The sequence below is a fragment of the Panulirus ornatus genome, chromosome 16 (assembly GCF_036320965.1).
Source record: "Panulirus ornatus isolate Po-2019 chromosome 16, ASM3632096v1, whole genome shotgun sequence".
Taxonomy (NCBI): Eukaryota; Metazoa; Arthropoda; class Malacostraca; order Decapoda; family Palinuridae; genus Panulirus; species Panulirus ornatus.
Genome location: NC_092239.1, coordinates 39,225,090 through 39,250,892, shown reverse-complemented (window position 1 = coordinate 39,250,892; position 25,803 = coordinate 39,225,090). Strand labels below are relative to the sequence as shown.

Below are 25,803 nucleotides of genomic sequence, written 5' to 3'. Positions count from 1 at the left end.
TGTTTCTAGTTACTAACTGATGGGTTCCTCTCGGCGATTCATTAAGAGCTGACGTGTGGCGATTTCCCAAGCGAATCTCTCCCGCCAACTCGTTCAGATACCTCCAGGGATTTGCCATCTGCGGATTGACTGCGTCAAGAACGTATACGATTCGTTTTCATCTACAACACATCTTAAGAAAAGAAGAAGGATTAGATAAGTGCGAGGAGGACTTGATAAAGAATACGAAGGTCGACTGTAAATACCTGATTTGATATTTTGCATCAGCTAAGTCGTGGAGATTTGTAGAACAGCTGTATAGTACATCAGCAGGAGCCAGAGCAATAGATTTTGTAAAAAAAAATTGCAAAAATAGTCATGGAAGTGGTAGCGTTGGTCCCATCATGGTTTAAGTACAATTATATATTGACCTCACAAAAGCACTAATATCTATCTATCTATCTATCTATCCATCTATCTATGTTTATATTTATATATATATGATATTCTGCCCTGAGTTTTGTTTTTTTTTCTTGTGGTTACACTTCGAGCACAAAGCCACCTTGAGCGTGGCTGTTTACCATCGTCATTTGACGAAGGGGGAGCACTGTCTCGCTAACAAACCTCTCATTCCAAAGGAATCGAGGCTTTTAAGCCTCTAAGCTGTAGGATCACCATAAAAGGATCGTGTGGTTATATATATAATAATGATAATAACAACACTAGGAAAGCATAATTATAGATGAAAAGACAAGGAGCCTGCAAATAATTCCCCTCGGCTGTTTTGCTGTCATTAACGAATGTGGAGAGAGAGAGAGAGAGAGAGAGAGAGAGAGAGAGAGAGAGAGAGAGAGAGAGAGAGAGAGCTGGAGGAGGGAGACTGAAAAAAACATTTTCCAAAGTTAATTAGGGTAATGTACAAAAAAATGCAGAGTTTCTGCTGGTCTTTTACTTTTGGGAGGATAATGTTTTTTTTTTTGCTTCGTTGGGATCTCTGATTTCTGAACCTTTCCATTTTTCTTGTGTGTATGTGTGTGTGTGTGTGTGTGTGTGTGTGTGTGTGTGTGTGTGTGTGTGTTTCAATGATCTATTCATCTCTGTCTGTCTCTGTCTCGGGTCTGTGGTAGGTGGTAGACAGCCACCGACGAGGGTAGGTTCTGCCTTCCTTGGCATTGGGATGGCTAGTGACGATTGCATAGTAAACCAGCACTTCAGTGGCTGTTAGGTCTCCCTCCTTAAACCAGCACTTCAGTGGTTGCTAGGTTTCACTCCTTAAACCAGCACTTCAGTGGCTGCTAGGTTTCACTCCTTAAACCAGCACTTCAGTGGTTGCTAGGTTTCACTCCTTAAACCAGCACTTCAGTGGCTGCTAGGTTTCACTTCTTAAACCAGCACTTCAGTGGTTGCTAGGTTTCACTCCTCAAACCAGCACTTCAGTGGCTGCTAGGTTTCACTTCTTAAACCAGCACTTCAGTGGCTAATAGGTTTCACTTCTTAAACCAGCACTTCAGTGGTTGCTAGGTTTCACTCTTTTGGTTCAGGTTTCTGGCTTTATTTTGTTCCTCGCGACATTCCTTTCCCTCATTCTGCTCTGATTAACTTTGGTTGGCTTGTTTCCCTTCCCTCTTGTTGGAGGCTTTAACATACAGACCCCTTAATAAGGGGAATACATGGAGGTAAGGACGAGAATGGTGCTGTCCCAGAGGAGTGGCTTTCATTCGGACCCCAGTTTCGCCCTATAGGGGTACGACATCAGGAGGTCAAGCCTCCAGTATAGTCGTGGCCCTGCCTTGGTTAGCCTGTCGGTGTGCAATCAGCTCCACTGCCCTAATCTTCGAGGGAAATGAGTTGTTCTATTTCAAAGAGACTTCATTTCTCACAGGAGCTGTGGTGGTATTTCCTGTGAAGGGTAGGTCCCCTTACAAGTCATAGTGGGAGGGTTAGATCACAACTGGCCCACTTTCTGACTTCCACACACCTCATTTGTTGCACACACACAGGCACACACCGTGAGTGAGCGGGGATCGAACACCCTCCGGAGCAATAAGAGGCAATATACTGTAACTCCAGCAGTGGCCAAACTTATCATATGAAGCCAAGTAAGTATCTACACTGCAGAGTTAATCGGGGATATCTTTGGCTGGGTCTCTGTACCTCTCCTGTTTTGAATCAGACTGGGACTGATTCGAATGGTCGTAGACCTAGGCTGGTGTGTAAGAAGTATGTAGGTTAAACCCTTCGTCGCATTGGTTCACCTTTGGATTTCTCTATCCCTTCTAAAGTTTCGTTACCTTTGGCGACCTGTGAATGCGGCATGGTCAACATCGCCAACCGCTAAACTACTATAAATCTGGTGCGCAAAAGGTTTCACAAGTTTCATAATGATTTTGCCCTTTGCTGTATCGCAGCAAAATATCTCTCTGCAGTTATTGTTAACGAAAACCTTGCGATGCTTTGCCTGCTATTCCCAACAGTTGACTTCATTACGAATAGAACCACCACATGTATCTAGCCTGTAGGTTGGTTCCCTTCGCAAGAGATCATCTTTGTCTGCTCTCTTCTCTCTCTCTCTCTCTCTCTCTCTCATCTCCGTACAGCTCACGCTCCCCCGCTTCAGCGCATGGCTCCTCGGATGACCATAACTCAAGTGTTTTACCGGCCGGATGCACCTTGCTGGAGTAGAGTTAGGTCTCGCAGTATCTACCACAGGGAGTTGGGTTTTTTGTTTTTATTCCCCTCAACACCATCCATCATTTTCTTCTTATCCTCGTGTGATCCATAGTATGGAGGGCACCTATCTAAGAGGCTGAGGCATCTTAAATTTCGTTTATTTTCGCAAGAAATTCTGTTCATGAAGAGGATGGCCAATGATATTCCTGGCGTAAGTCTTTGAGATTTTTATCCTCTCGATTAATGGCAAAGAAAATACATTAACACACTGACGGCTGTTCCATTCAGAATAACTGAACGGCAATTTGGTAATTACCTCTGTAACTTTAAATGCTGTGTCGAATCGTCCAATTCCACTATTTACATCCAGCTTGCTACGTGATACAGAATATTGTATTTTCGGAGTCGGCTCCATTTACACTCACGATGTCATCCAGACATGTAAAGTAGTGTTCGAGTCTCATTCATGCGTGTTGAGATCACACGTCGGTACAATACGTAACATATTTGTCACCATTCATGTCTCGGGTTATGGACATAGTTATGAGTATAGATTTTAACGATTAAAGAAAAACGATCATATTAAGCTTCAGTGCAGCTCAAAATAACGATGAAGAGAAACAGAGGCTTAGTTACGTAATATATGTTGTTTGAATGGATGAAAAATGTATCTTCTGTATGTATCGTCCGCTTATATGGGTTATCATATACCTTAACTGTGGTCGTTGCTTTATGCTAAGGACTTCTTGATCAACCACGCTCTTTTGAGCTTAGATTCTTAATGTCCTCTGGAGACGGTTGTTCTTGCTTGTGCGTATGTTTTAACAATATTGCTTGCGTACTGTCCTTGCTTATGTGTGTTTGTCAGATGTTTCTATAAACACCATTTCTACATTCGTTTATGCTTGGGGGAAATTTCCTGCATCCATTTCTTGTGTGTGTGTGTGTGATAAGATATATATCAGTTCTACTGGTTATACCAACAGGTATCATTTACATTTACTTGGCTGACATACCAATTGATCTACGTATAAAGCATATTACCGACTCATGTGTCCTCACTCAACACCTCATACTGGTCCTTGTTATTAAACAGAAGGTCCTCCATCCTCGGGCAAACGGAAAAAAGCCTGGCTAACTTTGCCACTATAGCTCCACTTAATAGGGCTCAAGAGTAGGTAGGATCGCCGGCGAGTCTTTGACTCAAGTCTGGTCGATTTTGGTTCAAGATCCTGAATCACAAAAGCAGGATATCCAAGTCTGGTTGATCTTGGTTCATGATCCTGAGTCACAAAAGCAGGATATCCAAGTCTGGTCGATCTTGGTTCAAGATCCTGAATCACAAAAGCAGGATATCCAAGACTGGTTGATCTTGGTTCATGATCCTGAATCACAAAAGCAGGATATCCAAGACTGGTCGATCTTGGTTCAAGATCCTGAATCACAAAAGCAGGATATCCAAGTCTGGTCGATCTTGGTTCAAGATCCTGAGTCGCGAAAGCAGGATATCCAAGACTGGTCGATCTTGGTTCAAGATCCTGAGTTACAAAAGCAGGATATCCAATTAATTAGATTTCAACGTTGAACCCTGGATGCACAGCTGCTACAAAGTAGGTTGGATCCTGGGAGGGTGATGCTAATTATTGAGATCTGGTGATATTTACGGGCATGAATCCCTATCACTGTTCATATTAATGTTCCCTAAGAAGTGTTCTTAAATACACAGATGCTGAGAAGAATGTTCGAAGTGATATCCATCCTATAAAACAAATAATTTGAATCCTACTAAATATAGGTATTTGTAGAACCGTAATTTCACCGATATAGGTAGGATTTTCCTATAGACGTATGAAAGAGAATGTATTGATGATTGATAGCTCCTTTTCACACACATGTATATTTCTCTCTTTTTTGTTAGCTGAGACGGTTTAGGCAAATCAAGGCCATCTCATTAACGCGATGTATACCTATGCCTTAAGCCAGGTACCCATTTTATCGCCAAACCTCAGAGGAGGATGAATAACTGGGTTGCCTGTGGACCGACCTGTCACAACTAGGATTCAAACCTACGCTCTCGATTCTGAGTGGCCCACGAGTCATTGGTCAGCTACGTAAACCGATACACCACGGATATCCGTGCAAGATTTTGTGTTTTTCGAAAAGTTCTCTTTAAAGTTTTATAAACAGTTTCACAAAAGCCAATCGTATAAGGAGGCTATGATGTGCCTATCATTGTGAGCAAGTTAAAGGAGGCTATGACATGCCTACTATTGTGAGCAAGTTAAAGGAGGCTACGACTACGATTGTGAGCAAGTTAAAGGACGCTATGACGAGCATACTATTGTGAGCAAGTTATAGGAGGCTATGACTACTATTGTGAGCAAGTTAAAGGACGCTGTGACGAGCCTACTATTGTGAGCAAATTAAAGGAGTCTGACATGCCTACTATTGTGAGCAAATAGTCTTCTCTATCACAACAAAACTATACAGAAGTCCTCTGAGCTTTCTCCAGCGGAAACGACCTCCAGCACGTCCATTACGAGGGATTCCCATAGGTATATGTAGAACAAACTGAGGAGTTCTTAACGTTAAGACACTGCTACTTCTAACGCAGCTTGTATGTATACAGGGAATTTAAATGTCTGTACTTAGAGCTAAAAAGGATCGCTTCCAAAACCCTCTATAGTTAGACGATGTTGAAACCCATAGTCCGAGCGAAGTAACTGTTTCATCGATTCGCTGTTTTTATGTATAAAATCATGGACATCCTTCTCTTTACTTCAGAGACGCATTGACCAGTCATCGTTTATTAGATATAAAGGGGGGAGCAGAATCGTATAATTTTTCTCACTTTTGCCTAGACTGAAAAAGTGGAGGCATTGTGTCTACACCATTAATCTTGGCATAATTCCAGAGGATAAAACAGAGATCATGAACGAAAAGGGAAAAAAAAATATCTATGGAAGTACCTCGTTCTTTTTAGCTTAGATATATAATTTAAAGACTCGTTTCATAAAGTATTACTAGCGGTAATCCCCTGCTGCAGTAAACATAACGGACTAAATCCAAAAATTATAGGCTTTGTATTGAGAGATTTCGTGTTATTATGACTTTTTGCGTTAACACTGTTGAGAGCTATTCAGAGCTCTGCACTCTGACCTTTTGCGGCCAGCCTTCTAGCGAGCGACTCCCGCAACACAGCGTGAAGCCGCTCCAGCCAGCCAGTACCTCTCCACTCGCTCTTCTTATTTACTCGGCAACAAATATATTCCCGTGTGCCTTGAAGTTTTTCACTTTTATTGTGCTTAATTCTTGAAGTTCTTCGGCCATAATGCCTCAAGTAAACAAACGATTATCTTAGATTCTCTTTGTCTCTTACAGTGTTGTCTAAAAAACAGTCAGATTTTTTTTTCCGTTTTTTGGGCCTTATAAATCTTACCTTCAGTATCAAGAAGTAATATATCATAACACTGATGTTCCCTCATTCCACTTCAAAATAGATATATCAATACGACTTTTATAGACATAATGCTTTATGATGGTTAATGCCATGGCATCCGATCGTCTATCGTTCATTTGAATCTTCATCTGGAATATCCCAAACTCCAGTCATGTCTCTCGGTACATCTTTCCATCTCTTTAGCGGTGTCGTAAAAAAAGTGTCTCGGATTTTGCTCACGAAGATGCGTGCCATGTACTTGACTTCTCTTCAGGATAAGATATGGATGTATACGGTTAGTAGGGGAGATGCAATTCCATCTCTTTGTTGACAAAGTTCCATTGCTAAGAGTTCGAAATGCGAAATTCTCAGATTTTGCGGCTCAAATGATTGCTGTCTTATATCATAGGCCTAGGTATCTTTTATGCAGTAATAGAGACATGTAGTAGAAATGAGAAAGAATTGCTATTGGTGCTACATTTCGAAAGAAGCCACGTAGCAGCTTCTTTATTCGATACATCTTTGTAATGTAACCTAAGTGATTACTCACATTCAGATCAACCTCCCTTAACCTGTTGAAGTAATCTATGGTGTCAAACATTCAGGAATGTTTTTTTTTTTTGTATGTCTTTGACAGGTTCTCGATAATCTTTCTTCGAGCAGACTCGGCAAAGCAAAACCATGAATTTATGTAGTGTAGCGGAATTCCACGATTTACACAGTAGAAATGATACTGTGCAGCGAAATAGATTGCTTTTGCCGCTGCAAGGGAAAAGAAAGACCATTGTTATCTGCGCAGTGCATGCTGATGGCATGTGCTCCATTAGTGAAAATAGATACATTTTGGGCAACCATAACTGGGATCAAGTAATTCCGGAGTCTGTGAAGTGTTGAATTCTTAACAGGATGTGGTCTTACAAACCAAACGTACTGCATATCGATCGTGCTACATGATATCATTTGTCTTAGTATGGGTGAGGGCAGCATAGAACGTATGGGCACTGCTTTCAAAAGTGTGGAATACCTTTGGCGATTTATCAAGTCTGACGTGTGATGCGACACCTGAAATTGACCACAGTCCGAGCGACTCTTTGTCATCCTGATGAACTTTCACAGTCGTGGTGGTGTGATGCAGGCGCTGGAGCAGGAGACAAGGACCTTCATGTCAGGTGGGTAAGGTGCTAACGACGGGAGGAGCACATTAAACGTACGCAAGGCAAAATATTTATCTTTCCCGGATGGGTCTGATGAATTTCGAAATGGCCAGTGCGACTCGTGTTGTCTGCGGGGGGTGTGTATGTGTGTTGGGGTTGGTAAACGTAAGTGTAACGAAGATTTCCTATTGATCATAATGGTAGCCCCACTATAGTTATTTCCATCGACGTATATAATATCGGTTATAAATGACAGAAAATGTCGCTAGCAATCGACATGTTAACGTATCATGAACAGAGGGCTACCAATGTTGAAGCCAGACCAATGGGCATTGCTCAGACTCCTTCGTCAGTAGTGTCATATTGTTTCACTCATAGAACGGTAAGATACTTTTTTTTTTTTTTTATTCGTGCGTACCATTACTGCCGAAAAGCTCTTGAGGTCCACCCATCACAAGAACGGGTCCGCCTCAGTGATAGAAGCTAAGCAAGACAAGTACTACTTTTACGAGAGCATGAAATAGTAAGAATAGGAATGACAAATACAAGGAACGTCTCTTTATACAAATAGTACCTGTATTTCAATAGCATTCGTCGTAACAGTAATCTTAGTAGTATTAGCAGTACTTGTAGTATCATTCTTACCATCAGGTAAAAACGAGATTAAATTCAAACTGGTCTGTTGGGAAATCATCTAGTGAATTGAAACTGTCGGAACCTCCAGTAAAATGAATAATTTGGGTAATTATACATTCTTTTTTATACACTGTGAATGAGAAATGCATAAAAGAATCGTAAAAAAAAAAAAGAAGAAAGTTGGCATTCGAAACTGTGCCGTCGAAGTGGATCATTAAGCATGGCATTTGCATTTGAAGGTGCGTTTTACTCGCTAAAGTTCACAGGTTTAATGATGCATCTTAGTCATGCCTCTGCTACTCTGGACTGTCAATTGTTTTTAATCAGTTGGGACTCAATGCCTTCATGGGAAGTAATAGGATCAGGTAAGGATATTCCTGATACATGCATAAGAGACCAGCACTTCGTCTCTCGCAGTCATGAACGAAATTATCTCTTCATTGAGGATGTGAAAACTGGAATTGTGGATGATATTAAAGGGTTAAGACATCAGAAAGTTTCCAAGGTTAGAATTCTATAACATACCGATCTTTGTGGTCGCATTTCTATCCATATGAATGTTTTTATTGTTCCTTTGTTAAACGCACGCTAACTGTATAGAATGGTCATTACTGATGGGAGGATGTTAAACGTTGTATCACACGTCACTTACAAAACATCATTGACATCAGTGTGTGTGTGTGTGTTTGTGTGTGTGTATGTGTGTGTGTGTGTGTGTGTGTGTGTGGGTGTGTAATTTCTCATTTGTACTGTACGGAGAGAGAGTTACACACTCGTGGAGTCCCATCTCTCTACCTTTCTTTACCTACGACGAGATATTACACGAGCGTAGATCGCGGGAGTATTAACAGCAACGAATAGAGTCGTGCAACGTTCATGTTATCGAGTGACGCGTGTAAGATGGAGAGTGTGTGCGTGTTTGTTTGTGGTCAAATACCAGCAATCTATGTGTCTGTCACGCTCAAAGGACAGCACCATCTTCCAGGAGAGTGAACTTGACAGCCACTGTCGTGCTGGCAGTGCACTGCACCTCCGTCACTAACCCTCGTTGGTGTCCGACTGCCACTTCCTTCCATGATAAAACACTTGCTCTCGCCAGGGCTCGAACCTGGGACCTTCTGCGTGTAAAGCAGACGTGATAACCACTACACTACGAGAGCGCGGTGTGTGTTAGTGAGGAGGAAACTGTACTAAAACTTCCCAAAATCTATAATCAGTCGGCTGTGTGTTGGGATGCTGTGTGTGTGTGTGTGTGTGTGTGTGTGTGTGTGTGTGTTTGTGTGTGTAACACATTACATACATAACAGCGTCAGTTACTTGAGGGTTAGATCAAACACCAACAAGAGATATTAATTACGGATCTGCCAACCACTGCACATTACTGACGTGTTGGTACAGTTTGTGACAAGCTTCCAATACCATCATCAAAACAGCTGTGTGTATGAGTGGGGGAGATAAAACGTGCTCTCGCCAGGGCTCGAACCTGGGACCTTCTGCGTGTAAAGCAGACGTGATAACCACTACACTACGAGAGCGCCGTGGTTAAGTGTGGGAATAACACGATGAAAAATTTAGCATTATCTATAAACAAGCAGCAGTGTGTGGGGTGTAGTGTGTTGCATCATCATCTCTCTCTCTCTCTCTCTCTCTCTCTCTCTCTATATATATATATATATATATTTTTTTTTTTTTTTTTTTCATACTATTCGCTATTTCCCGCGATAGCGAGGTAGCGTTAAGAACAGAGGACTGGGCCTTTGAGGGAATATCCTCACCTGGCCCTCTTCTCTGTTCCTTCTTTTGGAAAAAAAAAAAAAAAAAAAAAAAAAAAAAGAGAGGGGAGGATTTCCAGCCCCCCGCTCCCTTCCCTTTTAGTCGCCTTCTACGACACGCAGGGAATACGTGGGAAGTATTCTTTCTCCCCTATCCCCAGGGAATAAAATATATATATATATATATATATATATATATATATATATATATATATATATATATATATATATATATATATATATATATATATTTATATATATATATATATATATATATATATATATATATATATATATATATATATATAGAGAGAGAGAGAGAGAGAGAGAGAGAGACAGACAGACAGAGAGAGAGCTCATTTACTTTTTTTTCTTCAGTACTTAGGACACGATTTGACAAAGATATGGCTAGCGCAGAGCGCTCACTGTAGGAAAATGTAGGAAAGTTTTCTTAGGTTGTATGTTCTGAGGTGAAGAACATGTCCGTTTATGGACTGAATGCCAGCAGCCCACGTGCGGGTGAGCCTGGAAGAAATAGCATCTACCTGAGCCATTGGTGGGAGTCCATTTGTGCTTCCTGTACACTATAGAAACCATCTTATGCTCGTCAGGGTTAGTGCGACCGTGCCATTGTCCACTACATAAGCGTCCTTCCACAGTCCCTCCACAAGAAGATGCCAATCTGTCCTCAGACGCCAGAGCTCGACTTGTGAGGAATCTGTGGAAGGTCGGTGTCAGGTCCTTGCTGCCCTGCGTTAGAAATCAGGAGCCACTTTGTTAGGCAGGTGAAGGAGACTCTGCCAACAGCCGTTTGATGTTGGTGTTTACACTGTGCCCCACAATACCGTCTGCATACAGCTATTTGACGATGTGGGCGTCTAACATTGTTCCCACACGCTGATGTTTGATACTGATACTTGTAGTGTCTTAAGCATTATAATCCACACAGATTTTTATGGTGGTGTTTTAATATGTTCAACATTGAGTCACACACTGATGTTTGACTGTTGTGGTCTAATGTGCTAAACATTACACTTCGTATTCTGAGGTTTGATATTGGTGTTCTAATGTGCTAAACATTGTATTCCACATCCTGATGTTTGGTATTGGTGCCCGTAACTTCGTATACATTATACTTTCCATAATTATTTGATTTTGGTGTTTATATTGTCCAAAACATTACACTCAACACGCTGATACTATTCTTCGTCACGTGCTAAATAACACACTATACAGAGCTGATTTATATTAGAGTTTTTGACACATCTGTTTGAAGCTGGTGTTTATGTATCAAACATCACACCCCAAACACAAGAGTTTCTTCCTATAATTTGTAAGACTTTTTTTTATGAGATTTTGCAGTGACATATTACACACCATATACAGCTGTTAGGTTTTGGAGATTTTAGTGAGCCAGATGTGTTGTCTTTCCCTCTTTCTCTCCCAAACACACGCGTTGTTTCTCTCTCTCTCCCTCTCTGCTCAAGCAGTAGTAGTCCCCTGGTTGGTGTCTGCTTGCCTCCTACGACCATTATAAAACGTGCTCTCGCCAGGGCTCGAACCTGGGACCTTCTGCGTGTAAAGCAGACGTGATAACCACTACACTACGAGAGCGCCATGTATAAGTGTGGGAGTAACACGATGAAAAGTTCAGCAGACTCTATAAACAAGCAGCAGTGTGTGGGGTGTAGTGTGCAACACAGTACATATGGCAACGTCCGGTATTAGTGTGTTGCATCATCGCCAACATCAGGTATTAGATACTAATGTGTAGATATAGATAGATAGATAGATAGATAGATATAGAGAGAGATTTTTTACCTCAGTACTTAAAACACGATTTGACAGAAAGATATGGCTAACGTAGAGCGCTCACTGTAGGAAAATGTAGGATTGTGAAGTTAGTTTTCTTAGGTATTATGTTCTAAGGTGAAGACAATGTGCCTTTATGGACTGAATGCCAGCAACCCACGTGCGGGTGAGCTTGGACGAAATGACATCTACCTTAGCCAAAGAATGGAAACTTAACAGCCACTGAAGTGCTGGCTCACTGCGCAGCCGTCGCTAACCCTATGGATACCCAGGCAGGTAGTACTTGTCTGTACTCAAGAGCAGATAGTCTTAACCCACATGTCGTAGAGAACACAGGAAATTGAACCATATTTAAAGGTGTCAGAGCAGGGAGTGGTGGGAGTCCATTTGTGCTTCCTATACACTATAGAAACCATCTTATGCTGGTCAGGGTTAGTGCGACCGCGCCATTGTCCACTACATAAGCGTCCTTCCACAGTCCCTCCACAAGAAGATGCCAATCTGTCCTCAGACGCCAGAGCTCGACTTGTGAGGAATCTGTGGAAGGTCGGTGTCAGGTCCTTGCTGCCCTGCGTTAGAAATCAGGAGCCACTTTGTTAGGCAGGTGAAGGAGACTCTGCCAACAGCCGTTTGATGTTGGTGTTTACACTGTGCCCCACAATACTGTCTGCATACAGCTATTTGACGATGTGGGTGTCTAACATTGTTCCCACACGCTGATGTTTCATACTGATGTTTGTAGTGTCTTAAACATTATGATCCTCACGGATTTTTATAGTGGTGTTTTAATGTGTTCAACATTGAGTCACCCACTGATGTTTGACTGTGGTGTTCTAATGTGTTAAACATTACTCTTCGTATCCTGAGGTTTGATATTGGTGTTCTAATGTGCTAAACATTGTATTACACATCCTGATGTTTGGTATTGGTGCTCGTAATGTCGTATACATTATACTCCATAATTATTTGATTTTGGTGTTTATATTGTCCCAAACATTACACTCAAAACGCTGATACTGTTCTTCGTCATGGGCTAAATAATATACCATACAGAGCTGATTTATATGAGAGTTTTTGACACATCTGTTTGGAGCTGGTGTTTATGTATCAAACATCACACCCCAAACACAAGAGTTTCTTCCTATAATTTGTAAGACTTTTTTTATGATGTTTTGCAGTGACATATTATACACCATATACAGCTGTTAGGTTGTGGAGATTTTAGTGAGCCAGATGTGTTTGCTCTCTCTCTCTCTCTCTCTCTCAACATACGCGTTCTCTCTCTCTCTCTACCCAGGCAGTAGTAGTCCCCTGGTTGGTGTCTGCTTGCCTCCTACGACCATTATAAAACGTGCTCTCGCCAGGGCTCGAACCTGGGACCTTCTGCGTGTAAAGCAGACGTGATAACCACTACACTACGAGAGCGCCATGTATAAGTGTGGGAGTAACACGATGAAAAGTTCAGCAGACTCTATAAACAAGCAGCAGTGTGTGGGATGTAGTGTGCAACACAGTACATATGGCAACGTCCGGTATTAGTGTGTTGCATCATCGCCAACATCAGGTATTAGATAATACTGTATAGATAGATAGATAGATAGATAGATAGAGAGAATCTATTTACGTTTTTCACTTGAGTACTTAAAACACGATTTGACAGAAAGATATGGCTAGCGCAGAACGCTCACTGTAGGAAGATGTAGAATTGCGAAGTTAGTTAAAGTTTCCTTAGGAATAATGTTATGAGGTGAAGACAGTGTGCGTTTATGGACTGAATGCCAGCAACCCACGTGCGGGTGAACCTGGAAGAAATAGCATCTACCTGAGCCAAAGAATGGGAACTTAACAGCCACTGAAGTGCTGGCTCACTGCGCAGCCGTCGCTAACCCTATGGATACCCAGGCAGGTAGTACTTGTCTGTACTCAAGAGCAGATAGTCTTAACCCACATGTCGTAGAGAACACAGGAAATTGAACCATATCTAAAGGTGTCAGAGCAGGGAGTGGTGGGAGTCCATTTGTGCTTCCTATACACTATAGAAACCATCTTATGCTCGTCAGGGTTAGTGCGACCGTGCCATTGTCCACTACATAAGCGTCCTTCCACAGTCCCTCCACAAGGAGATGCCAATCTGGCCTCAGACGCCAGAGCTCGACTAGTGAGGAATCTGTGGAAGGTCGGTGTCAGGTCCTTGCTGCCCTGCGTTAGAAATCAGGAGCCACTTTGTTAGGCAGGTGAAGGAGACTCTGCCAACAGCCGTTTGATGTTGGTGTTTACACTGTGCCCCACAATACCGTCTGCATACAGCTATTTGACGATGTGGTAGTCTAACATTGTTCCCACACGCTGATGTTTCATACTGATGTTTGTAGTGTCTTAAACATTATGATCCTCACGGATTTTTATAGTGGTGTTTTAATGTGTTCAACATTGAGTCACCCACTGATGTTTGACTGTGGTGTTCTAATGTGTTAAACATTACTCTTCGTATCCTGAGGTTTGATATTGGTGTTCTAATGTGCTAAACATTGTATTACACATCCTGATGTTTGGTATTGGTGCTCGTAATGTCGTATACATTATACTCCATAATTATTTGATTTTGGTGTTTATATTGTCCCAAACATTACACTCAAAACGCTGATACTGTTCTTCGTCATGGGCTAAATAATATACCATACAGAGCTGATTTATATGAGAGTTTTTGACACATCTGTTTGGAGCTGGTGTTTATGTATCAAACATCACACCCCAAACACAAGAGTTTCTTCCTATAATTTGTAAGACTTTTTTTATGATGTTTTGCAGTGACATATTATACACCATATACAGCTGTTAGGTTGTGGAGATTTTAGTGAGCCAGATGTGTTTGCTCTCTCTCTCTCTCTCTCTCTCAACATACGCGTTCTCTCTCTCTCTCTACCCAGGCAGTAGTAGTCCCCTGGTTGGTGTCTGCTTGCCTCCTACGACCATTATAAAACGTGCTCTCGCCAGGGCTCGAACCTGGGACCTTCTGCGTGTAAAGCAGACGTGATAACCACTACACTACGAGAGCGCCATGTATAAGTGTGGGAGTAACACGATGAAAAGTTCAGCAGACTCTATAAACAAGCAGCAGTGTGTGGGATGTAGTGTGCAACACAGTACATATGGCAACGTCCGGTATTAGTGTGTTGCATCATCGCCAACATCAGGTATTAGATAATACTGTATAGATAGATAGATAGATAGATAGATAGAGAGAATCTATTTACGTTTTTCACTTGAGTACTTAAAACACGATTTGACAGAAAGATATGGCTAGCGCAGAACGCTCACTGTAGGAAGATGTAGAATTGCGAAGTTAGTTAAAGTTTCCTTAGGAATAATGTTATGAGGTGAAGACAGTGTGCGTTTATGGACTGAATGCCAGCAACCCACGTGCGGGTGAACCTGGAAGAAATAGCATCTACCTGAGCCAAAGAATGGGAACTTAACAGCCACTGAAGTGCTGGCTCACTGCGCAGCCGTCGCTAACCCTATGGATACCCAGGCAGGTAGTACTTGTCTGTACTCAAGAGCAGATAGTCTTAACCCACATGTCGTAGAGAACACAGGAAATTGAACCATATCTAAAGGTGTCAGAGCAGGGAGTGGTGGGAGTCCATTTGTGCTTCCTATACACTATAGAAACCATCTTATGCTCGTCAGGGTTAGTGCGACCGCGCCATTGTCCACTACATAAGCGTCCTTCCACAGTCCCTCCACAAGGAGATGCCAATCTGGCCTCAGACGCCAGAGCTCGACTTGTGAGGAATCTGTGGAAGGTCGGTGTCAGGTCCTTGCTGCCCTGCGTTAGAAATCAGGAGCCACTTTGTTAGGCAGGTGAAGGAGACTCTGCCAACAGCCGTTTGATGTTGGTGTTTACACTGTGCCTCACAATACTGTCTGCATACAGCTATTTGACGATGTGGGTGTCTAACATTGTTCCCACACGCTGATGTTTGATACTGATATTTGTAGTGTCTTAAACATTATGATCCACACAGATTTTTATAGTGGTGTTTTAATATGTTCAACATTGAGTCGCACACTGATGTTTGACTGTTGTGGTCTAATGTGCTAAACATTACACTTCGTATTCTGAGGTTTGATATTGGTGTTCTAATGTGCTAAACATTGTATTCCACATCCTGATGTTTGGTATTGGTGCTCGTAACTTCGTATACATTATACTCCATAATTATTTGATTTTGGTGTTTATATTGTCCCAAACATTACACTCAACACGCTGATACTATTCTTCGTCACGTGCTAAATGATTCACTATACAGAGCTGATTTATACCAGAGTTTTTGACACATTTGTTTGGAGCTTGTGTTTATGTATCAAACATTACTTTCCAAACACAAGAGTTTATTTCTAAAATTTGTAAGACTTGTTTTTGATGTTTTGCAGTGGCATATTACACACCATATAGAGCTGTTAGGTTTTGAAGATTCTAGTGAGCCAGATGTGTTTGCTTTTTCTCTTTCAAACACACGTTCTCTCTCTCTCTCCCTCTCTACCCAAGCAGTAGTAGTCCCCTGGTTGGTGTGTGCTTGCCTCCTACGACCATGATAAAACGTGCTCTCGCCAGGGCTCGAACCTGGGACCTTCTGCGTGTAAAGCAGACGTGATAACCACTACACTACGAGAGCTCGGTGTGTGTTAAGTGGGGTGAAACGGTATATGTCCTGACAAAATCTACAATCAAGGAGTAGTATGTGGGGTGTGGTGTGTAACACATTACATATAGCAGCGTCCAACATTAGTTAAGGAAATTTCAACCACATTACTTTAGTGTGTATACAGTGTGTGTGTGTGTGTGTGTGTGTGTGTGAGAGAGAGAGAGAGATAGATAGAGAGAGAGAGAGAGAGAGAGAGAGAGAGAGAGAGAGAGAGAGAGAGAGAGAGAGAGAGAGAGAGAGAGAGAACCTTTTTACCTAAAGGGTATTTACAACGAGAACTTGCCAAAGGCATGTCTACAGCAAAGCGTTCGCTGCAGGTCAATGTAGGGTTATGAATAACGAGTCTTGAGAGTTACGTGTTGTGAGGGAAGTAGAGATGATGATGATGGTCGTGGACTGAACGAGAGCAGCTGATGTGTGGGTGAGCCAGGAAGGAAAGACAGCTACCTGGCCCAAAGTAGGGAGACTCCAGGTACTGCCTAACAGCACACCCGTCCCTGACCCTATCAGTACCGAGTGTGTCCATAAATCGACGGCTGCGCTGTGAGCAAGTACTTCAGGTACTATCAAGTTTGTCTCCCTTGGCTTGGGTAGCTGTCCTTTCTTTCTTCCTTGCCCACACGTGGACTGCTGGTACTCACACACACACACACACACACACTCCGTCAAAGACCTAACGTTTGACAACGTCTATCTCGCTCGACTCGTTCTTCGTAACCCTTGATTTTCCTGCAGTGAGCGCTACGTGCTAGCCCAGCCTTTTGGGAAGATCTCGCCGTAAAAGAAAAAAAAAGATCATAGGAAGGTTCTCTCTCTCTCTCTCTCTCTCTCTCTCTCTCTCTCTCTCTCTCTCTCTCTCTCTCTCTCTCTCTCTCTCTCTCTCTCTCCATACACACTAGTATCTAATACCTGATGTTGACGATGTTATAACACACTGATATCGGACGTTGCCATATGTACTGTGTTGCACACTACACCCCACACACACTGCTGCTTGATTATAGATTCTGCTAAACTTTTCATCTTGTTACTTCCACTCTTACACACCGCGCTCTCGTAGTGTAGTGGTTATCACGTCTGCTTTACACGCAGAAGGTCCCAGGTTCGAGCCCTGGCGAGAGCATAAGTTTTATTACGGTAGTAGGTGGCAAGCAGACTATGAGTATGCTATTTCTTGGAGAGAGAGAGAGAGAGAGAGAGAGAGAGAGAGAGAGGGTGCATGTGTAAGACAATGAGTGAAAGATCACACTGACACCATGAACTTCAACATCAAACAGCTGTACTTGGTGTGTAGTGTGAGTCACGACAGTAGCATAAAACAAGTCTTATAAACTTGAGTCACAGACAACTGTGTGTGGAGTGTGATGTGTGGTACATTACACTCACCAGACACAAACAGAAGTATCAGTAACTGTAATATGAAACTGATCTTTAGCACTTAACAAAGAATAGTGTCAAACTTCAGCTGACTGACTATAATGTTCAAGACATCACTATTAAACATTCTCTTAGATATAATGTATAGATTATGGACACAGTATCAAACAAAATGTTGAGCATGATGTTTAACACGTAAGAACATCAAAATTAACCTTCAAAATGTGAGGTATAATATTTAGAACATTACGAACACTATTTCGTGGAGCGAAATGTGAAACACCGCAACATCGAATAGCTGTGTGCAATGTGTAATGTGTGGCATAGCAAAAAATGTTAACATGAAACAGTTGTAGGCTTCCGGAATCTCGGTCAGCTGCTTACCAAAATGGCTTTTGATTTCTAGCGGAGTGTAGTAAGCACTTCACAGCCACCTTCCATGAGTTCCTCACGAGTCGAGATCTGGTTTTTTTTAGGGCTGGCTGGAGTCTCCTTGTGCAGCTGCAGGTGGGCTGTGAAGGGCTCGTCTGTAGTGGACATTGGTGGATTCGAACGAACGTCAGTACTGACTTGCATGGAATGGTTTTGACGCTATGCATGAAGTATACAATTGGGCTCCTACTCCCCTGCCTTGACACCAATCTGATCTGTAAGACGCATGTGGGTTGACACTATCACTTCTTCACAAATCCCAGTGAACTCTGTCCTCAGCTGGTTACCTGTGAACACTAATAAGTTAGTTTCACTTTGACATAAAAATGATTTACTCTCACTTTGCTTTGACCTGTGTAGATGAGTTCTATCACTGCTCTGAAGAGTTAATACAGGATCTAGCTACCTCTGATTTGACTATGAAATAGGATGTTTGATTTTCATTTATAGTGAGTTGGGTTTGATTATCCTTGATTATGTAAGACCAGGTAGGAGGTTCTGGGTACTAGTGCTTTGAGGAATAAATGTAAACCTTGCTTACTTTCACGAGCACAAGGAGTGAATGCAAACTTTGCTTACTTTCACGAGCACAATAAAGCTTTCTCTCTCCTTTCATAAAGGCATTTTCTTAAACAGGTGCAGCCTGGTCTTTGTATAGTATCTTGTTGGCTTGGTGTGAAATTACCCAGTCAACAAAGTAGGCGGAGATAATTGCCAAAGGTTGAGATATGCTTTCTGAATTATGTTATGCCCGAGAATATATCTTTGATAATGTTAAGCTTGTTTCATGCAGTGTTGAGCACGTCAATATGTTTCTTTGTGTGTGTGTGTTAATGCCTTACACTCCATTAGGCAGTGTTAGAGATTTAATGTATTTACTTGTACGTAGATATTTCTCGTGAGCTTTCTCTACCAGTGACTTGTTTGTACCGTTAGCCAGGGCTGGTCAGTAACGCACATCGGAGGAGGTTTTGCAGTTAATAGAGTCGTGCAAGATGTATGTTATCGAGTGATGTGTGTGTGTAAGATGGAGAGTGTGTGTGTGTGTGTGTGTGTGTGGTCCACATACCAGTGATCCATGAGTATATGTAACGCTGAAGGAAAGGACGGCAACCTGTTCCAGCAGGGTGAACTTGACAGCCACTGTCGTGCTGGCAGTGGACTACACCTCCGTCACTAACCCCCCGCCGATACCTAGGCAGTAGTACTTCCCTCGTTGGTGTCCGACTGCCACTTCCTTCCGTGATAAAACACTTGCTCTCGCCAGGGCTCGAACCTGGGACCTTCTGCGTGTAAAGCAGACGTGATAACCACTACACTACGAGAGCGCCGGCGATTTACCAGTTGGCCTGACGCGGTACAAAGCCTTTCCAAAAATCTCTCAATCAAACAACAGTGTGTGTGGGATGTCGTGTGTAGCACATCACATGTATGACTGTCTCTCGCACTCGTGTGCTGCATCAAACACCAACATCATGAATTAGTTGTGGTAATGCCCACGGCTGCACGTTACTGACGTGTGAACACAGTGCCATCATGAAAAAGCTGTATGTATGTATGTATGAGAGAGAGAGAGAGAGAGAGAGAGAGAGAGAGAGAGAGAGAGAGAGAGAGAGAGAGAGACTCGTTCACTATTCATTCACCTTGTTTACTGAGATTTGGCCAAAGAGAAGAGCCAGCGGATAACGCGCACTGCAGGAAAGTCTAGAATTACGGAGACCAAGCTGTGGGAGCTTCGTTTTGTTGAGTGCCGCATGTGAGGTGGAGAGACTGTATTTTTGTAGCTAAAAGCCCGCAGCCCGCGTGAGGCAGGAAGCAAAGACAGCTACCTGGGGCAAAGGAAGGAAGCAAAACAACTGAAGCGCTGGCTCACTGCGTAGTGTCGTTAACTCTCCCTAGAACCAAGTAACTCCTTCCTGGTTTATTAATAGGTTTAACGACGGCTGCGCAGTGCGCTAGCACTAAAGCAGCTGACAAGTTTCCCCTCTTTAGCCCTGCGCAGTGAGCTAGCACTAAAGCGGCTTACAAGTCTTCCCTCTTTGGCCCTGCGCAGTGAGCTAGCACTAAAGCAGTTAACAAGTCTTCCCTCTTTGGCCCTGCGCAATGAGCTAGCACTAAAGCGGTTGACAAGTCTCCCCTTTTTAGCCCTGCGCAGTGAGCTAGCGCTAAAGCGGCTGACAAGTCTTCCCTCTTTGGCCCTGCGCAGTGAGCTAGCACTAAAGCAGTTAACAAGTCTTCCCTCTTTGGCCCTGCGCAGTGAGCTAGCATTAAAGCGGCTGACAAGTCTTCCCTCTTTGCGTCCAGGTAGCTTGTCTTTTCTTCCTGGCTCACCCACACTTGGGCTGCTGGCATTCAGTCCACAAACATAAGGTCTCTCCACCTCACACATAACACTCGACACAAACACGTCACTCAGACTCGTTCTTCGTAACAATAGACTTTCCGACCGTGAGAGCGGTATTCGTAAGCCTTGATTTTAGGTAAACTCTCGTCTTCAAGTTAACAAGGGAATAAGTTTATAAGTCTCTCTCTCTCTCTCTCTCTCTCTCTCTCTCTCTCTCTCTCTCTCTCTCTCTCTCTCTCTCTCTCTCTCTCTCTCTCCATTCACACACACTTGTCTCATGATGGCGTTTGAAGTGGGTCACACACACACACACACACACACACACACACACACACACACACACACACACACACACACACACACACACACACACTGCCTGTATTCACACGCCCGTAATGTGCTATCGATGGCATTTCCAAGACTAACGTCTAATGTTGGTGTTTGATGTACCTTTAAGCTGCCATATATAATGTGTTACACACTACATCCCACATACTGCTGCTTGATTCGAGATTTCGGAAAGTTTTGCACCGTGTCCCTTCCACTGACACCCACCTCGCTTTCGTAGTGTAGTGGTTATCACGTCTGCTTTACACGCAGAAGGTCCCAGGTTCGAGCCCTGGCGAAAGCACGTGTTTTATTACCGTGGTAGGTGACAGGCACACACGAACCAGGTGGTTACTGCTGCTGAGAGAGAGAGAGAGAGAGAGAGAGAGAGAGAGAGAGAGAGAGAGAGAGAGAGAGAGAGAGAGAGAGAGAGAGAGAGAGAGAGAGAGAGAGAGAGAGAGAGAGAGAGAGAGAGTTTTTGAGGGAGATACAGAATGTTATATTTAGCACATATCAAAGAACAATATTAAGCTTCAATGGGTGGAGTATAGTGCTTAGGGCATAATAGACATCACTATCAAACATTGCTACACATTATACTCTGCAGACAGCTATTCCATGTGATGTTAGGGTGTCTGTACTTCAAATTGCGATGTTTGATACTAGTGTTTACAATGTCAAGCATAACACATGTTTGGCATTGTTATTATAATGTTATAAACATTACACTCGGCATCTTAATGTTTTATTTGGTGGTCGAAATACACAATCTTTTAAGTATTATGTATTTCGACCACCAAATAAAACATTAAGTTACGGAGTGTAATGTTTATAACATTAGAATAACAATGCCAAACATGTGTTATGCTTGACATTGTAAACACTAGTATCAAACATCGCAGTTTGAAGTACAGACACCATAACATCACGTGGAATAGCTGTGTGCAGAGTGTAATGTGTACCACAATATAAACACCAGCATCAAACAGCTAATGGCGGAGCCTTGTGTAAATGCTTATCAAAGTGACACTTGATTTCTGGCGGGACAGCGAGCACCTCACACCCACCACCTTCCACGGGTCCCTCGCCTCTCAGGGTCGACTGGAGCCTCCTTGTTGAGCTTCAGGTGGACTGTGAAGGGCTGACTGTCCAATGGACATTGGTGGTGGGTTAGAACTCACCCTGACATGGACTGTGTGGTTTGATAGCTTGCAGGAAGCACAGACTGGCTCTCACTCCCTTCGTTGACAGCTACACATAGGTCTTAAATTTCCTCTGATCTGAGACACATATGGGTTGAGAATATCTCCTCTTGAGTATCTTTGAACTCTGTCTTCAGCTGGTTACCGGTCAACATTAATTCTCGTTTGATATATAAAGGATTACTTTTGTCATGGCTTTGACCTGAGCAGATGAATTCTATTACTGTCGTGACAAGTTATCATAGGTTCTAAAGGTCTCTTGATTTGTCAGTGAAGAGAGATTCATGGCCGGAATCAGTCTGTCTGTTGTTGGCTCTCATCCTCCTCAATTCTGTAAGACCAAGTAGGTACTTAATACTTTTGTTTGGATGTGTAAATGTACACTTTGACTCTGCTTACTTTCATGAACACAAATAAGGTCTTTTGTTTGGATGTGTAAATGTACACTTTGACTCTGCTTACTTTCATGAACACAAATAAGGTCTTTTGTTTGGATGTGTGAATGTACACTTTGACTCTGCTTACTTTCATGAACACAAATAAGGTCTTTTGTTTGGATGTGTAAATGTACACTTTGACTCTGCATACTTTCATGAACACAAATAAGGTCTTTTGTTTGGATGTATGAATGTACACTTTGACTCTGCTTACTTTCATGAACACAAATAAGGTCTTTTGTTTGGATGTGTAAATGTACACTTTGACTCTGCTTACTTTCATGAACACGAATAAGGTCTTTCTATCCATTCCTTAGCACCGGTGAACACTGACTTCACTTGCTTTGAGTGTAAGTGTTCTAATCATATCTGGTTTAATAGGTAAAGTTTGGATGTAATTTTTTCTTACTGTTCAACTCGCAGGTCACGAGAAATTGCTCTGATACGTTTAAAGTGAAGTAGTTCTGGTTACATCATCTCAAACAAGCATATGCGAATCTCACAATGTTTTTAATGGTATAGTGTGAAATTTACCAGTCAACAGCGTACGCATAGATACTTGGCAACGCCTGAGATATGCCCTCTGAATTATGTTATGCATGAGAAAAGAAATACGATATTATCAGTTATCCATGTTTTATGCAGAGCAGAGAATATCAATACCTGCTTCTTTTAGCGTGTGTGTGTGTGTGTGTGTGTGTGGCATATGTATGTAATCACTTGTACATAAATGTATCCCTTAAGCTTTCCTTACAACGAAATTAAGCAAGGCTGGTCAGTAGCGTACTTCGCAGAAAGATTTACAGTTAAATAAAGAGTCGTGCCAGGTGCGTGTTGTGGAGTGACATGTGTAAGACTGAGTGTGTGTGTGTGTGTGTGATTTATATACCAGCAACGCATGTGTACGTAAGGCTGAGTGAAAGGGCAGCGCCTCGTGCTAGAAGGGCGAACTTGACCACCAAATCTAGTGGTCCCAGAGCACTACGTCCTTGTCTCTCGTTCACACGATAAGTAAGCGATAGTACCTCTCACGTAGGTGTCTACTTGCCATCTACGACTGGGATAAAACACTTGCTCTCGCCAGGGCTCGAACCTGGGACCTTCTGCGTGTAAAGCAGACGTGATAACCACTACACTACGAGAGCGCCGTGGAGACTAGTGAAGGGGGACACGATACAATACTTCACAAAATCTATAATCAAGCAGGAGTGTGTGTGTGTGTGTGTGTGTGTGTGTGTGTGTGTGTGTGTGGCTGGGTGCGTAAAACATTACCAATGGCAGCGTTACTTATTACTAGTGCCTTACATCAAACACCATCAGCTATTAAGTGTTGCGGATGCCAAATGCCTGCACATTGCCGACTTGTGTCGAGAGAGAGAGAGAGAGAGAGAGAGAGAGAGAGAGAGAGAGAGAGAGAGAGAGAGAGAGAGAGAGAGAGAGAACTTATTTGCCTGTTCATTTACTTGAGAATTTGCGAGATGTTACCAAAAGGCAGGGTTAGCTCCCACCGAAGCCATATCTAAGGTTACGAAGAACGAATTCGTGTGAGTTCACATCTAGTCAGGGGTTATGTGTGAGGTGGAGAAGACAGTGGTTGTGGACTGAATGCCAGCAACTCGCTTCTGAGTGAGCCAGGAGGAAAAGGCAGCTATCTTGGGGTAAAGAAGGGAAACTCGTCCACTCCGCTGAAGTGCTGGCTCACTGCGCAGCCGTCGTTAACCCTATCAATACCCAGGAAGTTAATACTTGGTTATTGGATGGGTTGGCGACGGCTGCGCAGCGAGACGACATTTCAGCGGTTGTCATGTGTCACTCCTTAGGCCCAGGTAGCTGTCTTGTCTTCCTGGCTCACCCACACGTGGGCTGCTGGCTTCCAGTCTGCAAGCCTCTCTCCGCCTCAACACATCACACTTGACAACACGTAACGCTCACGACTCAGGTCTTCGCACACTTAGATTTTCCAGCAGTGAGGTTTTCGCGTTGGCCCTACTTTTTGGCAATTTTTTTTTCTCTCTTTAGTATTTCTAAGTACATAAATAGATACTCTCTCTCTCTCTCTCTCTCTCTCTCTCTCTGTCTCTGTCTCTCTCTCTCTCTCTCTCTCTCTCTCTCTCTCTCTCTCTCTCTCTCTCTCTCTCTGTCTCTGTCTCTCTCTCTCTCTCTCTGTCTCTCTCTCTCTCTCTCTCTCTCTCTCTCTCTCTCTCTCTCTCTCTCTCTCTCTCTCTCTCTCTCTTTCTGTGTCTGTGTGTGTGTGTCTGCATGTCTGTCTGTCTGTCTGTGTAATATATATATATATATATATATATATATATATATATATATATATATATATATATATATATATATATATATATATATATATATATACATATATATATATATATATATATATATATATATATATATATATATATATATATATATATACACACCTCCATACACACGTCCGTTTGATGATGGCATTTGAAGTTTGTCACACACGCGTCAGTAATGTTCAGTGGTTGGCATTACCAAGACTAATTCCTGATGTAAGCGAGTGATGTAACACACAGGTAACTGATGCTGTTTTTGTAATGTGTTGATCAGCATCATACATCTTGTATCGCGTTACCTTAATACACGGCGCTCTCGTAGTGTAGTGGTTATCACGTCTGCTTTACACGCAGAAGGTCCCAGGTTCGAGCCCTGGCGAGAGCACGTGTTTTGTCACGGTCGTAGGTGGCAAGCAGACACCACCAGCCAAGGGAGTGCGTGTGGGAGAGAAAGAGAATACGTTTGACGCCACAATTTTCAAAACGAAGCAGCTGTGTGTGTATATGTGTATGATATGAGTCACTATAGAATTGATCATAGAACAAGTCTTCAAAACAAACTGTGTGTGGAGTGTGATGTTTGGTACAATAGGAAGACCAGCTCTATGCAAAAAGCATCAAAATCACTTGATATAAAACATCTCTGTGAGCAGTGTATTATTCAGTACGTGACGAAGAAAAACATCATCGATCTTCACTGTTGAGACTAATGGTTTAGGACGTTATAAAAACATAATGGGGTTGTGTAATGTTAGGCTCCTACTTTAGCATCGAATAGCTGTGTGTCGAGTGTAATGAACGCCATCATCAAATAGCTACTGGCGGAGCCTTGTTCAGCTGATGTGTGGCGGAGTGTAGCAAGCGTCTTGCATCGACCCTCCACAGGTTCCTCTCGTCTCGATCTCTGGCCACTACTGGTCGAGTGGAGCCTCCATATGGAGCTCCAGATGGGATGTGAAGGCATGTTATCTGATAGACATTAGAGTTCGAGTTACCTCTGATACGAATACTGTGGTTTCGACAGTCTGGCTCACGCTTCCTGCTTTGACAGATATATTTAATGGTTAAATTTCCTCTCTACGACTAACATAGGAGTAAGACTGTCTTCAGTTGACAAGTGCCACTGGACACTGAATATCTCTGCATATAGGTATTGCTGGACTCTGACATATATGCACTGGCATATAAAGAATTAGGTTTG

At 42.6% G+C, this 25,803-nt stretch overlaps 1 long non-coding RNA gene and 11 other non-coding genes across 12 annotated transcripts in view; 4 read left to right on the top strand and 8 right to left on the bottom strand.

The window, feature by feature from the left end:
- The window catches only part of LOC139754260 (uncharacterized), a 452,598-nt gene that overhangs the window by 169,462 nt on the left and 257,333 nt on the right, over positions 1-25,803 (top strand). The window lies entirely within an intron of this gene.
- TRNAV-UAC (transfer RNA valine (anticodon UAC)) lies at positions 8,966-9,038 on the bottom strand. The gene has a single exon. It is a non-coding gene; the product is annotated as a tRNA-Val (tRNA).
- Positions 9,341-9,413, bottom strand: TRNAV-UAC (transfer RNA valine (anticodon UAC)). The gene has a single exon. It is a non-coding gene; the product is annotated as a tRNA-Val (tRNA).
- On the bottom strand, positions 11,192-11,264 carry TRNAV-UAC (transfer RNA valine (anticodon UAC)). Its single transcript has one exon. It is a non-coding gene; the product is annotated as a tRNA-Val (tRNA).
- On the bottom strand, positions 12,815-12,887 carry TRNAV-UAC (transfer RNA valine (anticodon UAC)). The gene has a single exon. It is a non-coding gene; the product is annotated as a tRNA-Val (tRNA).
- On the bottom strand, positions 14,445-14,517 carry TRNAV-UAC (transfer RNA valine (anticodon UAC)). The gene has a single exon. It is a non-coding gene; the product is annotated as a tRNA-Val (tRNA).
- On the bottom strand, positions 16,069-16,141 carry TRNAV-UAC (transfer RNA valine (anticodon UAC)). Its single transcript has one exon. It is a non-coding gene; the product is annotated as a tRNA-Val (tRNA).
- On the top strand, positions 17,222-17,294 carry TRNAV-UAC (transfer RNA valine (anticodon UAC)). The gene has a single exon. It is a non-coding gene; the product is annotated as a tRNA-Val (tRNA).
- TRNAV-UAC (transfer RNA valine (anticodon UAC)) lies at positions 19,236-19,308 on the bottom strand. The gene has a single exon. It is a non-coding gene; the product is annotated as a tRNA-Val (tRNA).
- On the top strand, positions 20,883-20,955 carry TRNAV-UAC (transfer RNA valine (anticodon UAC)). The gene has a single exon. It is a non-coding gene; the product is annotated as a tRNA-Val (tRNA).
- On the bottom strand, positions 23,363-23,435 carry TRNAV-UAC (transfer RNA valine (anticodon UAC)). Its single transcript has one exon. It is a non-coding gene; the product is annotated as a tRNA-Val (tRNA).
- TRNAV-UAC (transfer RNA valine (anticodon UAC)) lies at positions 24,915-24,987 on the top strand. The gene has a single exon. It is a non-coding gene; the product is annotated as a tRNA-Val (tRNA).